The following is a 16345-nucleotide window of genomic DNA, read 5'->3' on the forward strand; positions in this document are numbered from 1 at the left end:
GCCTTGCTGCTTGTAGTGGCCCTGTGACTAGGTTCTGGCCCGCAGGAGGGGAGCTGAAGTGTCTAACTTTCAGGACACTCCTGCCCCTTCCCCTTCCCTAACTGGAGTGCAGATGTGATGGCAGGAGCCGGGGCAACCGCCTTGTTTCGTGAGATGGACGCCGCACGTTGAGGATAGCAGAGCAGCAAAGAAGGGACACGCCATGTCCCCGCTGCCCTGGGCCACCGTGATTGCTCACACTTGGATTGGGAAGAGAGAGAGAAATGAATCTCTCTCTTGCATAAGCCTTGTTGCTTCAGTCTTTGTTACACAGCCAGACGGCTCCCTGACTGATAGCAGCGTGTACCCATCCTCCTTCCAGTCTGGGAGCTCCTTGAAGGCAAGGCAGAGGTCTTAGGCTTTAGGCCCCAAGCCCCTGGCAGTGTCTGATACGACAAATGTAGTCAGAGCAAAATGAACCACCTAGGTCACCCACGGTTTGTTCTGTTTGCTTGTTTTGGTATTCGGAATGGGAACGTAAAGGTGTGAGCTTGGCAGAGGACAAACAGCCACATCGGGCAGAGGCGACACCGAGTAAAGTCAGGCCCAGAGTAGCCTGGGGACTGCTCTGCGAAGTTCTGTATTGAGCTAGATCTTGAGAGGTCACCAACACCAACAGTCAGATGTGTGCCGGACGGAACAGGATCGGCCACTTCAGGGACAGAGCACGCCCTCAGAGCGCGGGCGGGGGCTGAGGCTTCGGCGCTGGGTCACACGGCTGGGTCCAGAGCCGCGTGGCCATTCGCCGGGTAGCAGGACCGCAGGGCAAGTTACCTCTCACCTCTCTGAGCCCTCACTGACTCCCCCGTATGTTAGGAACGACAATGTCCAGACTGAAGGGATTGGGGACAGTAAGGGTCTGGCACGAAAGAGGAACTGGGTAGGGGCGCCTGGGGGGCTCGGTCAGTTAAGCGTCCGACTTCCGCTCAGGTCACGACCTCACGGCTCGTGGGTTCAAGCCCCGCGTCGGGCTCTGTGCTGCCGGCTCGGAGCCTGGAGCTGCTTCGGATTCTGCGTCTCCCTCTCTCTCTGCCCCTCCCCGGCTCGCGCTCTGTCTCTCTTTCCTCTCTCAAAAATAAAGACACGTTAAAAAAGCATTTTTTAAAAAAATGGGAACTTGGTGATCGGTAGCTCTCATTACCTATAACGTCTAGTGGGGCCCCGTCTGCAGCCGGACCTAGAGGAGCAGAATGGTTTGCGGAGTGTCGCGCAGCTGTTAGCGACAGAGCCAGGACTGGGGCCTGGGCTCCAGCTCCCCCCGCCGCGCCCCTGCCGCGGAATGGGTGGCCCCGGCCGAGCACAAGCAGTGGGTAGTCGGTGAGAAATTCCGAGAGTGAGACCGGAATACGTGGGATGATCCTGAGGGTAACTGGGGTGATCACGCCTTACTTTGAAACGCGGCAGAGAGAACAATACGGTGAGCCTACAGGCGGACGGAAGGATGGACAGATGGACAGAGAGGTGATAGAGCAAGCCTGATTCGGCGTCAGCGGCGGAACCTGAGGGACAGGAGTGTGGGTGGGCACCGTAAACTGCTCCCGGCTCCGCCGCGCGTCTGACAACCCTCACGATCCGCGTCTGGAGGGGGGGGGGGGGGGTACAGGGAGCCACGGCAGCTGTCGGAGCGGGGGCAGACCCGCCGAACAGAGCACGTGCTAGGACGCAGCCTGCGAGCCTGGATGCCTCTCCCGTCTCCTTCTGAAGATCGAAAGAGGGATGTTGATTGAGCGTGTCCCTCAGAGGTTTAAAGGCTCTTGCTTCTCAGTCCCGACTCTCCTCTCCCCACGTGCACCTGGAAGGTCCTGGGGGTGGGGGGGGGGGTGGGGGCCAGCCCAGATGCCGGCTCTCCTTCCGCCCTTCTGGGCTCAGCGCTCGGCACACGACCGATGCCAAGCAAACGTCAGCCTCTGCCCCCATGCCCTCCTTGTCTGCCTGCCCGGGGCATTCCCCCAACAGCCTGGTCCAGCCACCCAGCGGACACTTCTGGACAGCCGGCCAACAGCTTCTTCAGCTACGCTCCGGTCACGCCGCAAACATCCTAAGTCATAAATAAAGCACTAGGGACTGTCTCACTAGCTTCCCCTCCCGTGGCGCCTACCCCTCTCCTCACAGGGTTCCGTCCTGGCCCTGACCCCTTGGTCCCGGAGCCCCTTGCTGGGGTTGTGTCCCCTGAGGCTGCGCCCCAGCCCACGGCAGGCCAAAGGTGGACAGAGAAGAGGCTGAGGAGGGCAGCCAGTCCTGCGGGAGCCCACCGGGGGGACAGCGCCTTTCTGTGCTGGAGTCCCCACTTGGAGAATCAGACAGAAGACAGGAATGGAGGGGGCCGTGGGGGACAGCAAACTGTAGTGTCAGTGGTAGTGCATGGAGGGGGAGGAGGGGGGAGGGAAAGGAGAAGGGGAGGAAAGAGAAGAAGGGGAGGAGGGAGTGGAGGAGAAGGGAGATGGGAAGAGGGGGGAGGAGGGAGAGGGGGAGGAAGGAGAGGAGGAAGAGGGGGAGGAGGGAGTGGAGGAGGAGGGGGAGGAGGGGGAGGAGGGGAGAGGGGGAGGAGGGAGAGGGGGAGGAGGGAGAGGGGGAGGAGGGGAGGAGGGAGGAGGAGGAGGGGGAGGAGGGAGGAGGAGGGGGAGGAGGGAGAGGAGGAACAGGGGGAAGACGGAGAGGAGGAAGAGGGGAGGAGGGGGAGGAGGGAGTGGAGGAGGGGAGGAGGGAGAGAGGAAGAGGGGGAGAGGGGAGTGGAGGAGTGGAGGAGGGGGAGGAGGGAGAGGAGGAACAGGGGGAAGAGGGAGAGGAGGAAGAGGGGAGGAGGGGGGAGGAGGGAGTGGAGGAGGGGGAGGAGGGAGAGGAGGAAGAGGGGGAGGAGGCAGAGGAGGGAGAGGGGGGAGGGGGAGGAGGAGTGGGGGAAGGGGGAGTGGGGAGGGGGAGGAGGGGGAGGAGGGAGAGGGAAGAGGAAGAAGGTGGAGAAGAAGGAGATGAGAAAGAGCAGGAGGAGGGAGAGGAGGGCAGGAGGGGGGGGAGGGGGAGAGGGAGGAGGGAGAGGAGGAACAGGGGGAAGAGGGAGAGGAGGAAACAGGGGGAAGAGGGAGAGGGGGAGGAGGGAGAGGGGGAGGAGGGGGAGGAGGGAGAGGGGGAGGAGGGGGAGGAGGGAGAGGAGGAACAGGGGGAAGAGGGAGAGGAGGAACAGGGGGAAGAGGGAGAGGAGGGAGAGGAGGGGGAGGAGGGAGAGGAGGGGGAGGAGGGGGAGGAGGGGAGGAGGGGGAGGACGGAGAGGAGGGGGAGGACGGAGAGGAGGGGAGAGGGAGGGGGAGGAGGCGGAGGAGGGAGAGGGGGGAGGGGGAGGAGGAGTGGGGGAGGGGGAGTGGGGGAGGGGGAGGAGGGGGAGGAGGGAAGAGGGAAGATGAAGAAGGTGGAGAAGAAGGAGACGAGAAAGAGCAGGAGGAGGGAGAGGAGGGGCAGGAGGGGGGGAGGGGGAGAGGGAGGAGGGAGAGGAGGAACAGGGGGAAGAGGGAGAGGAGGAACAGGGGGAAGAGGGAGAGGGGGAGGAGGGAGAGGGGGAGGAGGGGGAGGAGGGAGAGGGGGAGGAGGGGGAGGAGGGAGAGGAGGAACAGGGGGAAGAGGGAGAGGAGGAACAGGGGGAAGAGGGAGAGGAGGGAGAGGAGGGGGAGGAGGGAGAGGAGGGGGAGGAGGGGGAGGAGGGGGAGGACGGAGAGGAGGGGGAGGACGGAGAGGAGGGGAGAGGGAGGGGGAGGAGGCGGAGGAGGGAGAGGGGGGAGGGGGAGGAGGAGTGGGGGAGGGGGAGTGGGGGAGGGGGAGGAGGGGGAGGAGGGAAGAGGGAAGAGGAAGAAGGTGGAGAAGAAGGAGATGAGAAAGAGCAGGAGGAGGGAGAGGAGGGGCAGGAGGGGGGGAGGGGGAGAGGGAGGAGGGAGAGGAGGAACAGGGGGAAGAGGGAGAGGAGGAGGAGGGGAGGAGGGGGAGGAGGGAGAGGGGGAGGAGGGAGAGGGGGAGGAGGGGGAGGAGGGAGAGGGGGAGGAGGGGGAGGAGGGAGAGGGGGAGGAGGGAGTGGAGGGAGAGGGGGAGGAGGGAGTGGAGGAGGGGGAGGAGAAGGAGGCAGAGGAGGGAAGGGGAGGGGGAGGAGGGAGTGGAGGATGGGAGGAGGGGAGGAGGGGAGGGAGAGGGAAGAGGGGGGAGGAGGGAGTGGACGAGGGGGAGAAGGGGGGAGGGAGACGCGGGGGAGGGGGAGGAGGCAGAGGAGGGAGAGGGGGAGGGGGAGGGGAGGAGGGGGAGGGGAGGGGAGGTAGGGGAGTGGAGGAGGGGGAGGAGGGGGGAGGAGGGGGAGGGGGAGGAGGGGAGGAGGGGGAGGAGAGGGAAGAGGGAAGAGGAAGAAGGTGGAGAAGAAGGAGAGAAGAAAGAGCAGGAGGAGGAGGGAGGGGAGGGGCAGGAGAGGGGGAGGGGGAGGGGGAGAGGGAGGGAGGGGAAGGAGGGCAGAGAAAACCAGAAGGAGGAGGAGCTGCTTCCTGAGGGAGGGCCGGTGCCTGCACCCCATTACACTTGTCACACTTACGATTACTGTTAATTACCACCCACGCCATCACCCCCTTTAATCCTCGAGAAACTGCCACGAGGGGGCCTCTCCGTCCCCCAATCTCTCCACGGACGGCAGAGGCGCGAGGAAGGCGGGAGCCTGCCCAGGCCCAGGTGTCAGTGGAGAAGCTGGCACGTGAACGCGGCCCGCCCCCACGCCCATCCTCATGGACCTAAACGCGATCAAGGGCAGCAGGGGCTCTGGCTCCGAGTCCTCGCAGAAGGTTCCAGAGGCCAGGGAGCCCAGACCGGAGGCCGGGCCTGGTGCGCGGCCCCTGTGATGTTCGGGAGGCGCCGTGTGGCGCGTGGCGGGCATTCACCAGGCTTGAATGGGGCCAGGATGCTACCCGGCTGTGCCGGGTGAGGCTTCCCGGGCACCTCCGTCCTGGCCACCCACGCTGGAGCCCCTACGTGCGTGGCATCGCGTCCCGGCGTAGGAACGCCCTCCCTGGCAGGGGGACCCCACCCACCCGGCCTTACTCGAAGATCCAGATGCTGCCTCTGAGGACAGGCCCTGCCGGGGAGGGAGAGGCCTCAGTGCCCCTAAACCCCACCGTGCACGCGTGGGTCCTACGTTAAGTCCTTCACCGTGGAAGGGCCTTCAGATGCCGCAGCCACCGTGCATGGGGCGGGGGTCTCCGCCCAGGATGCCCCAGGGAGAAGCAGCGAATGCATGCATGACCCACGGTCCACGTTCAGGCTCTTTGCACACAGCCCTGGGACCTAAACCAACAGCCACGACGGCCAGGACACGAGGCAAGACCCCCCCCCCCCCCCCCCCCCGCCGTTGGCCAAGGTTCCAGAGCAGAATCTTGGCAGCCGCCCAGGGCGCTTGTGCCGGGGGGTGGGGGCGGGGCGTTTGCACAAGCCCTACACGCGCAGCTCTTCGCACACAGGTGGCTGACAGTCACCCACACATCCGTGCCAGGAATCTGGTGCCCAGCCCGCCAGCCACAGGGCGCAGGTAATCCCCAGCTGCTCTCCTAACGCCACTCCGAGACGCCGCCCGAGGCACGACGGGAGGGTCCCTGTTTTCAAGGTCACATACCCCAGAGGGAGACGCTGGGCAAAGGATTAGAGGCAGGCATGTGGGTCAAAGCCCTCAGCTCTCAGTCCTGCGGGTCAACGGGGGAGCACCCGCCCGTCGGTTCAGCATTTTATTGAGCAGCTACAACGAGCCAGGCAGCACAGAGCACCTGACAGATCAGCTCATGGGAAAACATCCTGATCCCTTCCTGGACCTGACGTTATAGGAAGAAGTTGGGCTTTTCGAGTCGCACGGCTCGCATGAGAAATCCCGGCTCAGCTAAGCTATTAGCAGGTGGGGTCTGGACCGGTTTCTCAACACCTCTGAGCCTCAGCCTCCTTGTGAAACGCCAGGTCCCGGCGAGATGACCCGACGATGTCTGTGGGCATCCAGCACCGGCCCGGGTCGGGTGGGTGGCCAGCCCGGAGGACTTAGACCAGTTCCCCGCTGACAGATGGGTGACAAGCTGGCATCATGCCTGTGTACTCCCCGGGGCAATGTTCGAGTGGTCATTCACCCATGCCCGTCCTCAGGGGCAGGGAAATGGCGGCAGGAGGGCACGTCCCACACCTGCTTCTCCCAAAGCTTCCCGGAGGCTCAAGTGTCATTTCCTTCCCTGACAGCTGCCGGGAGCCTGGGCCCACGAGCAGCTAGCAGAGCGGTTGTAGGAGGGGCTTGCCGGAGGGGGTCTGAACCTGACCCCGACCTCCAGGGAGGAATGAGTCGTTCAGCCCTCCCTCCCGGCTGGGCCAGGGCCATGGGGGACATCCAGCTCCTGGGAGATGGGCCAGACCACAGGGGTGAGGCCACAGGAATGCCCCTCAATGTCCACAGCAGAACAAGGCCAAGGTGAGACCCAGACCCTGACCAGGGCCCTGGCCGTTCAAGAGACCCGCGTCACGTCAGAGGGGAATGAATAGCCACCCCAGAGCAACTGTGTGAGAGCGTGTCTGAATGGGTGCGAGTGTGCATAAGGGAGAGAGGCAGGTCTTGGGCGAGTCCCTGTACCCCTCTGTGCCTCAGTTTCTTCATCCATAAAATGGGGATAACATTACCTTCTTTGAAGGATCACCATGAAATGAAAATGTGTTAATATATTGGAATTTATGGGCGCCTGGGGGGGCTCAGTAGGTTAAGTGTCCGACTTTGGCTCAGGTCATGATCTCACAGCGCGTGAGTTCGAGCCCCGATGCCGGGCTCTGTGCTGACAGCTCAGAGCCTGGAGCCCGCTTCGGACTCCGTGTCTGTCTCTCTTCCTCTGTCTCAAAAATAAATAAACGTTAAAAAACTTTTTAAAAAAGGAGACGCGTTAATACTGGTAAAGTGCTTGGAACGGTGCCTGGCACAAAAACAAACGTTATAGGATTGCTAAATAAGTAACAAAAAAAAGAAACTTTTTCCAAACACGACGCGCGTTACTACGTGCTTAAAACAGAGCTTGGCATATGGCAAGCAGCAGAGCCGGTGTTCTCGAATGCTGCCTGAGACCCAGGAGAGCGGCAGATGCTGGGGGCCGGCACCAGGGACCCCCACGTGCAACACAAAGGCATGTGTCCACGCACACGTGTGACCGTCTGCTTCATGATGACGTCTGGGCTCGGGCAGGTGGGCCACAGGGCGGAGGCTCTGTTTCTGTAGGAACCAGAGACAGCCACAGACAGATGCCGGGGCGGGGTGGGGGGACGCGCTGTAGGATCAAGCCCGGCCCGGTCCCCAGCCCCAAAGACAGAGCAGAAGGTGGAGGGCCTGAGCGGAGGGCCCCCCTCTTAGGCATGTTCCCCACATCATTACATTTTGAAATTCAAGTCCTCGTAAAAATAACGGACCCCTGGTCTCGACCTCAGAGGTCCTCTCTCCAGCTTTCCTGAACAGTCGTTACACGGTCCCTGCTTGAATACTTCGAGGCATGGGGAACTCACTACTTGGCGAACTGGCCTGCTCCACGGTCAGATAATCCAGGTTGTGGGCAAAGCGCCTCTTGATGTAATGAGTGAAGCTGTACTTCTGACACCAGCAGTGCATTGGGGAGGAACTCAGACTAAGTCCTTTCCTCCTTCTCTGTGACACCACCCCCCCCCCAACTATTCGGACACAGTGACTGCAGCTCTCTTTTCTTTTTTCCAAGTAATCTCTATACCCAACGTGGGGCCCGGACCCACCGTCCTGAGATCAAGTCGCGCACGCTTCTGACTGAGCCAGGCAGGTGTCCCTAGAGCTCTTCTCTTTCGGTGCCTCCTGTCCAGAGAACCCCGCAGCCCCCTCCCCTGCCCTGACTTTGCTCCAAGCCCTCCCTGGCCACGCAGGTCCCCCCACCCCCACCCCGGGGCTCTCACTCATCCACCCACAACCTCCTTCACGGCTGAGCCCTGGAGAGGCCCGTCTGCAGATAAGGGCCTGTTGTAGCTTGAACTGAGACCCCAAAAAGGTTTGTCGAAGCCGTAACGCCCAGGTCCGTGAAAGCGACCTTATCTGTAAACTGCATCTTTGCAGATGTGATCGAAGTAAGATGGGGGCGTCCTGGATCAGGGTGGGCCCTAAATCCAGTAACGAACAGGTGTCTTTGTAAGAGAAAGGAGCGGCGCTGTGGACAGAGGCGCTCGGGGGAGACAGCCACGCGCAGCAGGAGGCAAGACCGCGGCAAGGTGTCTACAAGCCCAGGAAGGCCACCAGCAGCCACCAGAAACAGGGAGACGACGGGGACGCTTCTCTCTCCCGGCCTCCAGAAGAAACCAACTCTGACTTTGGACTTCTGGCCTCTGGAACCGCGAGTGAATACGTGTCCGCTGTTTGAACCCCCGCTTCGTGGCCACTTGTCACGACGGCCTCCAGACCCGTCCAGGACCTGAGCGAGGATGGCCCGCTGGCCAACGTCCCCGCCCGAGGGCAGCCAGAGGCTGCATCCGCTCTTTTGTCTCATCGGCAAGGCCGCACGGCTGGTCACCCCGAGCTTCGGTCTGGGAGTATCTACAGACCTTCCCACGCCCCACGGTCACAGGGCACCCGCCGCGGGGCCCCCTTTCCCTCCTCACACTCAGCACCTCATCTGACCTAGGGGTTCAGAGGGGAGGCCCGGACCCTGTATTTTCACACATTGCCCAGACAACTGAATCAGCCGCCTGCACTCACCACTTTGGGGAGCCACTGGGCGGGATGCTGGCCAAGGCTCCTTCCTGTGCTAACCCCGCGATCCTGGCCCAGAGCACCAGAAGGGCCGGCCCGACCTGCGAGCCTCCCCGGGCACAGATGTGTCTCCCGTGCCCCCGTCTCCCCAAGCTTGGGACCCAAGCCGCCAAAACGGGCCCTCAGTTGCACCGGCACTTGGGGCAAACTTTGCCCTCCTGCACGTCAACTGTCCCGCCCCCACCCCCCCCCTTCTGTTCCCTTGAACGCACACAACAAAAAGCATAGTTTTGTGCCAAAGGTGGGGCCTGAAGTTTCCCAGAGTCCGGTTTCCTGCCAGGCCTAGGTACAATCTGTAGGACTGCTGGCCCCTGCCTGTGTGTGTGTGTGTGTGTGTGTGTGTGTGTGCAAATGCATGTGCACACGCCCCTCCATGCGCAGCATGGGGGTCAGGAAGATAGAAAAACGGGAAACGAGAGCTGTGTTCACATGTGCGCGCGCACACGCGCACACACGCGCACACGCGCACACGCACACACTTGCCCACACACCCCCAAGGGGAAGTCCTCTTCCTTCCTTTCATGTCAAAGGATCCGGGCTTCATGGAAGAAGACTGAACTTCAGAAACGTGCCCGAGGCTCGTCCCGGGCTCGCAGAAACCTCCCCCCCAGGCCTCCTAGGGGTGCGGAAGGCGGCTCTCCAGGACCCGCCGCATCTCCTGTCCCCACCCCCGCCCCCGTTTCCTCCTCCGGGCTCCTCGAACCCTTGGGCTGCCTGCTCTGACCCCCACCTTTGCACTTGGGTGTGAATCATTTCCTCTGCACGCACGCGGACACGCACACGACGCTGGAGGGGAGAGGAGGGGGAGGCTTCCCTTCCTGGCCCCCGTGCGCCTGAGCGGCACGGCGCTCCCTCTTCGCAGACTTCCTCTGGCACCCAGAGGCCCCTTCCTGTGCGCCAGCCCCCCCGGAAAACTTCTCGTGGGCCAGCTCCAGCCTGCCCACACCCTCCAGAAGTTTCTCTGCCAGCCAGTCGACACCCTCTGGGAAGAGCGTTTTGCCGCCAGGAGGCCCCGGGGTTTCGGAGGCCGCCGCACGCTCTCCAGCAAGGCCTGGACCCCAGACCCAGTGAGGCAGGCGGGGCCGGTGCCCCAGCTCTTCATTCCTTCCCAGGTACCTGCCCGCAGCCCCAGAGGCTCAGTCCTTCCTTTCGTGCGTGCAGTGAAACAGCCGTGGCTCTCACAGAAGTCACCGTGTTCACAAATCTAGGCACCCGTTTCGGCGGCCGTAAGTACATCCACCCGGCCGTGCAGCCATCAACATCAGCCACCTCTGGAACTTTCCGTCTTCTCAAACTGAAACCCTGTACCCCTCAAACGCTAACCCCAGCCCCCAGCAACCACCGCCTTCTGTGAACGTGTACGCACATCTGCCCCAGACCCTGCTCGCGGTCCTTCGGGGCACACGACCAGAAGTGGGTCTGTGTTCAACGTCTTGAGGAACCTCCATACTGCTTTTCACAGCGGCTGCACCGCCTTGCCTTCCGGCCGACGGTGCCCGAGGGCTCCGGTGTCTCCACATCGTCCCCAACGTGCGTTCGTCTCCGCCGTCCGGAGGGTCGCCATCCTCCTGAGGATGAGTTGGTATCTCACTGCGGTTTGGATTTGCATCGTTCCAACGATTAGTGACGCTGAGCGTCTTTTCCCGGGCTTGTTGGCATCTCTGCGTCGTCTTCTTCTTCTTCTGAAGTTTATTTATTCATCTTCAGAGACAGAGAGAGCACGGGAGGGGCAGAGAGAGAGGAGAGAGAGAATCCCAAGCAGGCTCCGCGCTGTCAGCACAGAGCCTGATGCAGGGCTCGGACTCACCAACCGCGAGATCACGACCCAGCCGAAACCCAGAGTCAGACGCTGACCGACTGAGCCCCCACCCCCACCCCCGGGCATCTGGTCCGTCTTCTCTGGGGAAATGTCTATCTGGAAAAACGTCCAGTCCTCTGTCAGTTTTTTCATTGGGTTGTTTGGGTTCTTTGCTGTTGCATCGTAGGAGTTCTTTATATATTCTAAACAGTAATCCCTTATGGATACATGGTTTGCGACTATTTCTCCAAAATCTGGGGATTGCCTTTGCACTCGGAAGAGGGCTTCCCTTAACACACTCAAGTTTTCGATTTTGGTGCAACACAATTTATCTTTTTTCTTCGGTGGCCTGTGCTTTTGGTGTCCCTTCCGAGCAACTGTTGCCAACCCAATGTCACAGGCTTCCCTCTGTGTTTCCCCCTAAAGCAGCTCCTTCTCTACGGGCAGCTCTATGTTCCTCTGAATCTTTTTTTTACCCTCTTTGTCGTTAGTCAGCTTTTGCCTGTTGATGATTCTTTGTATTACATTTTGCTGTTCAAATTACTGGTGTGGTGTGGTTTTCTGTTTCCTGCCTGGGCCCTGACGAATACACCAAAGTAAGTAGAAGGGAGGAAGCAATGAAGATAAGGACAGAAATAAAGGAAATAGAAAACAGAAAAAAAAAAAATAAGGCAAAAGTTCGTTCTTTAAAAAGATCTACGGATCAATAAACTCACAGGCACACTGATGAGAGAGACGGAGAGCATAAATTAGGAAAGATATTAGGAAAGAAGGGTTATCCCTAAGATCCTACAGACATTAAAATGGTAATAAAGGAACGTTATGAGCAACTTTATACGAATCAGTTCAACAACTTCCGTGAAATGGACACATTCCTTCAAAATACAACTTACCAAAATTAACACAAGAGGAAGTAAAAACTTTGAATAACTCTCTATATATCAAATATATGCAATATAGTTGATTAAATATTAAATGTGTTCAACATATTTGACACAAGCACTTCATTTGTAATTTAAAAAAAAAAAAAAAAACTTTCCAAGAAGAAAACTCTAGGGACAGATGGCCTCCTTGTTGACTTCTACCAAACACTTAAGAAAGAGTTAACACCAGGGGCGCCTGGGTGGCTCGGTCGGTTGAGCGTCCGACTTCGGCTCAGGTCACGATCTCACGGTGTGTGATGTCGAGCCCCACGTCGGGCTCTGTGCTGACAGCTCGGAGCCTGGAGCCTGTTTCAGATTCTGTGTCTCCCTCTCTCTCTGCCCCTCCCGTTCATGCTCTGTCTCTCTCTGTCTCAAAAATAAATAAATGTTAAAAAAAAATTAAAAAAAAGAAAAAAGAAAGAAAGAAAGAGATAACACCAGGGCACCTGAGTGGCTCAGTCAGTTAAGCGTCCGACTTCGGCTCGGGTCATGATCTCATGGTCTCTGAGTTTGAGCCCTGCATCGGGCTCTGTGCCGATGGCTCAGAGCCTGGAACCTGCTTGAGATTCTGTGTCTCCCTCTCTCCCTGCCTCTCCCCCACTCACACACACACACACTCTCTCTCTCTCTCTCTCTCTCTCTCTCTCTCTCAAAAATAAATAAACATCGGGGCGCCTGGGTGGCTCGGTCAGAAAGGCGTCCGACTTCAGCTCAGGTCATGATCTCACAGTCGGTGAGTTCAAGCCCTGCATCGGGCTCTGTCCTGACAGCTCGGAGCCTGGAGCCTGCTTCGGATTCTGTGTCTCCCTCTCTCTCTCTGCCCTTCCCCCTGCTCATGCTCTGTCTCTGTCTCAAGAGTAAATAAACATTAGAAAAAAAATTTTTTTTAAGATTTTTAAAAATAAATAAACATTAAAAAGAAATTAAAAAAAAGAATGTCCTTTCAACAAATAGTGCTACAGAAAAAAAAACCAGCAAGCAAAATCCAACGTAACGAACCTCGGTGCTCTCCATCACATACCATAAGCAAAACCTAATTCAAGATGATTTCTAAACCTAACATAAAAGCTATAACTATAAAGCTTCTCGAAGAAAACACTGAAAATATCTTTGCCACGTGGGAGCAGGCAAAGCTTTCTTATAAAGAACACAGGAAGAGGTAACCACACAGAAAGAAATTTATTAAGGTAGATCTCATCAAAATTAAAATTTAAACTTCTGCTCCTCAAAAGATATCATTAAGAAAACGAACAGGCAAGCCACAGAGCACGGGGGGGTGGAAATATTTACAATCCACGCAGCTGACCAAAGACCGGCATCCGGAAAGAATAAAAGCCAAGCAACCCACTTTTAAAGTGGGCAGCAGATCTGAAAAGACCCTTCCCAAAGGAAAAGTAGATGAGCACAGGAAAATGCGCTTAACGGCATTAGTCACCGGGCAAATGCGAGTTGAAGCCATTATGAGATACCATGAGACAGCCACCAGGAGAACGGAACCACCGGTGACAGCACCAAAGGTTGGCGAGGACGCGGAGCGACCAGAACTCTCCTGCACGGCTGGTGGGCAAACAAAACGGTACAGCCACTTGGGGAAAAGATCTGGCAGTTTCTTACAAGACTAAACACACGCATACCTACCTGTCCTCTGGCCCAACAATTCTACCTCTTGGTAGTCACATAAGAGAAATGGAAGCATGTGCGCACGCACACACACACACACACACACACACACACACACCCCGTACAAGAATGCTCGTAGCAGGGATGCCGGCTGGCTCAGTTGGCGAAGCGTATGACTCTTGATCTCGGGGCCGTGAGTTCAAGCCCCACGTGGAACGGAGAGATTACTTAAAAAAAATTTTTTTTTAATCCTTCAAAAAAAAAAAAAAAAAAGAATGCTCAAAGCTTTATTCGTAAGCGCCTTACACTGGAAACATGAAATGAACACCACTCAGTAATCATGGGACAAACCAACGGTGTTCGCAGAAACACGGAGAGAGCTAGAAGACACGCAAACCGGCAAAACTAATCTGTAGTGTGAGGAAAGACCCAGAATTTTGGTTGCCCCTAGGCCGGTGGAGGCAGAGACTGACTGGCCGGGAGCACCGATGGTGATGTTCTCAATACACAGGGCAAGCGTACGTCCCAAGATCTGGGCGTTTCACGGCACATCAATGTTACCGCCAAGAAAGAAAAAGAGCCATAAACGAATATTGGCGTCTCGCTGGTGAAATGCAAGCCGAAGTGTTTGCAGGGCGATGTGTATGGATATCCGCAACTTAATCGGAAATGGATCCCCCAAGTCACAGGGACTGTCGGCAGAGGGAGGGACAGACAGGTGTCGAAGCCAACAGGGCAAAACCTACAGCATCTCGGTGGCGGGCATACGGGTGTTGGCGCTCGAATTCTTCAATCCCTCCTGTGCGTTGGAAGTTTTTCATAGGGAGAAGATGGAAAGGCTTAAAAGAGACAGAGACATATCAACCGAAACTAGGGGAAAAGAAGGAGAGGGAAGCAGGAGGTCAAAGCCAGTTGAGGAGGGAGCCCTCTCTCCTGCCGCGGTGCCGGAGGGGTATCTTCCCATTCTTGGGCGTTTCCTGCTCTCTCCACCCGTCACTTCCCGCACGCACCCCAGCCGGCAGCCACGGGAAGTGGAAGTAACACGGGGGGCAGAATGGGAGCCGGGCAGGGGCTGGCTCTCCAGGGCCTGCAGCGCCACCTCCTGGGGGAAAGGCCTTCTGCAGCCCAATCCCTCTCCCTTCTAGGGTTCACGGCCTCCTCCTTCCCCAGGCTCCCCCGGGGTCGCATCACTGCAGCAATGGTGGCGGGGGTCGGTGCGGGGGGAAGGGGGGTGACACTGATGCACGGACGATGCATGTTTCCAGAACCCAGGCCCCCGACCACTCCTCGCCAGAGAGGTGCAAGCTGGGGCAGGCGCTCCCCGGTGTAGGTCCCCTACCCTTAAACACACATCACAGAGGCACGGCCCAAGCCCACCCTCTCTGGGTGGCTCGTAAGCCCCCGGCCCACCGTCCCCCCCGGCCCCATCCCTCCGCCCTGGACATGGCGTCATCGGGATGGGCACACACTGAAGATCCCGGGGCTTGGGAGCGTGACGAAGTCAGCCCTTCCAAAGCCGTCGTTCTGTGGTTACTATCAGATAACAATGCCCGGTGACCTGTCACGCAGCGCCAGGGCCGAGAGCCCTGCATCCTTGAAGCGAAATGCCACCTGGAGAGGGCACCTGGCAAGGGCGGACAGCGGGGGGCAAATGCACACGGACGGCCGCCCGCGTGAACGGCACCGGAAACAGGGCCAGAGCGGGGCCCGGGCCCGAAGCGAAGCGAAGCCACGGGAAGGCGGGGTCTTGGGCCCCGGGTGAGCCTTCTGCGCTCCACACTCACACTGGCGATCCTGCGGATGGCCAAGGGACACACTGAGCAGCGAGCAAGGCTTGACCTGAACGTCCCCTGTGTGGGCCGGGGTGCACAGGCACCCACTGCCCGCTGTCCTAGCAGACGGCGTCTTGAATCTTTGTCTCCCTCCCCAGCCCCCGCCACGGGAGCAGAAACACGGCAGCTGGAGAAGCAGCAAGTCCGTCCACACCAGCAGGAGGCGGTATCAGTCCCCGCCAGGCACGTGGGGTCGCACCAGAGCTCCCGCCCCCTCTGCCCGGAGACCCGGGACCTTGTGGGACACGAAGAACGAGACGCTTCCCCGACGCCGCATGTCCTCTTGAGGCTACCCCCTCGGGGGTGCCCTCTGGGCCCCAGGTAAGTGCATCTTCTGCCTCTTCAACCGCCCGGGTCTGCCCAGCAATCAGAGGCCTGCCTTCTCCCGCTGCAAAGCAGCCTCGGTGCCCTCCTCCCCTCCGGGCCTCCCCGCTTCCCTTCCCTGCCCACCACAGGTGACTCCTAGCAGCCGCCGGGCATTCAGGGCCTGTGGCTCCCTCCACGGGGCACCCAGCATGTCTCCCCGGCACCCCCCCCCCCAACCCCCGGCCGCTCCCTCTTCCGATGACACTTTGGCCACGCGCACCTTCATGACGACCCGACCTCAGGGCCTTTGCATTTGCTGTGCTTCTCTGCCTGGAAGCTCTTCCTTTGGAGGCTGGCCTGGTCGGGTCCCCCCCCCCCCCGCCCGTCATACAAATTTCAGCTCCATGTCACCTCCTCGGGGAGGACATCCGCTGATTCCCCGACACACACGGCCATGCGTACCTGGTGATGATCGCATCACCTGTCCTAGCCTTCTTTCAGCCCTCATCCCAACTCACGCATCGATGTGCTTTATTGGCTAACTGCTTGACATCTAGTTCGGACGGAGCCCCAGGGAAGCAAGGGCCGTATCCCCCTGGTGCCTCGCCAGCGGCCAAGAACCTAGGCAAGCGCCTGCCCACTGCAGGACCTGAATAAATACCAAAAAGTGCGTTGGAACGAGCTGAGCGTAACGGTCCTGTGCACAGGATCCCGGCGATGGAATGACAGGAGGTGAACTCAAAGCAGGAGAAGCAACACAGATAGCTGACACCGGTTAGGGGAGGGGGGAGGAAGGCGGGGAGAAGTGACGCGCCGGGCTGGGCGTGCGGGTCCCTGCCACCCGAGCCCTGCGGCCCCGTCACACCCGTCCTCTCCCGCAGATGCGCCCAGCCCCAAAGCATGTAGTTTTCTACAGCGAAGTTTCAGAGCTGGTGCCTCTTCGCTAATTTCCTAGGGGTGTGTTGCTTTGTTTGTTCAGCTTTGCTCAAGTCAGAGTTTCCTCATTTATTTAAAAAAAAGAAAAAAAGGAGGGGGAGGAGCATCC

General features: G+C 59.0%; 1 protein-coding gene across 3 annotated transcripts in view; it reads right to left on the bottom strand.

Annotated features, from left to right (window-relative positions):
* SEPTIN9 (septin 9) overlaps window positions 1-16345 on the bottom strand; it is a 150235-nt gene that overhangs the window by 101287 nt on the left and 32603 nt on the right. The window lies entirely within an intron of this gene.

The sequence above is a fragment of the Lynx rufus genome, unplaced genomic scaffold, assembly GCF_022079265.1.
Source record: "Lynx rufus isolate CCGP_SWC_20201006 ecotype Redwood Valley unplaced genomic scaffold, mLynRuf1.p SCAF_18, whole genome shotgun sequence".
In the NCBI taxonomy this organism is placed as follows: Eukaryota; Metazoa; Chordata; class Mammalia; order Carnivora; family Felidae; genus Lynx; species Lynx rufus.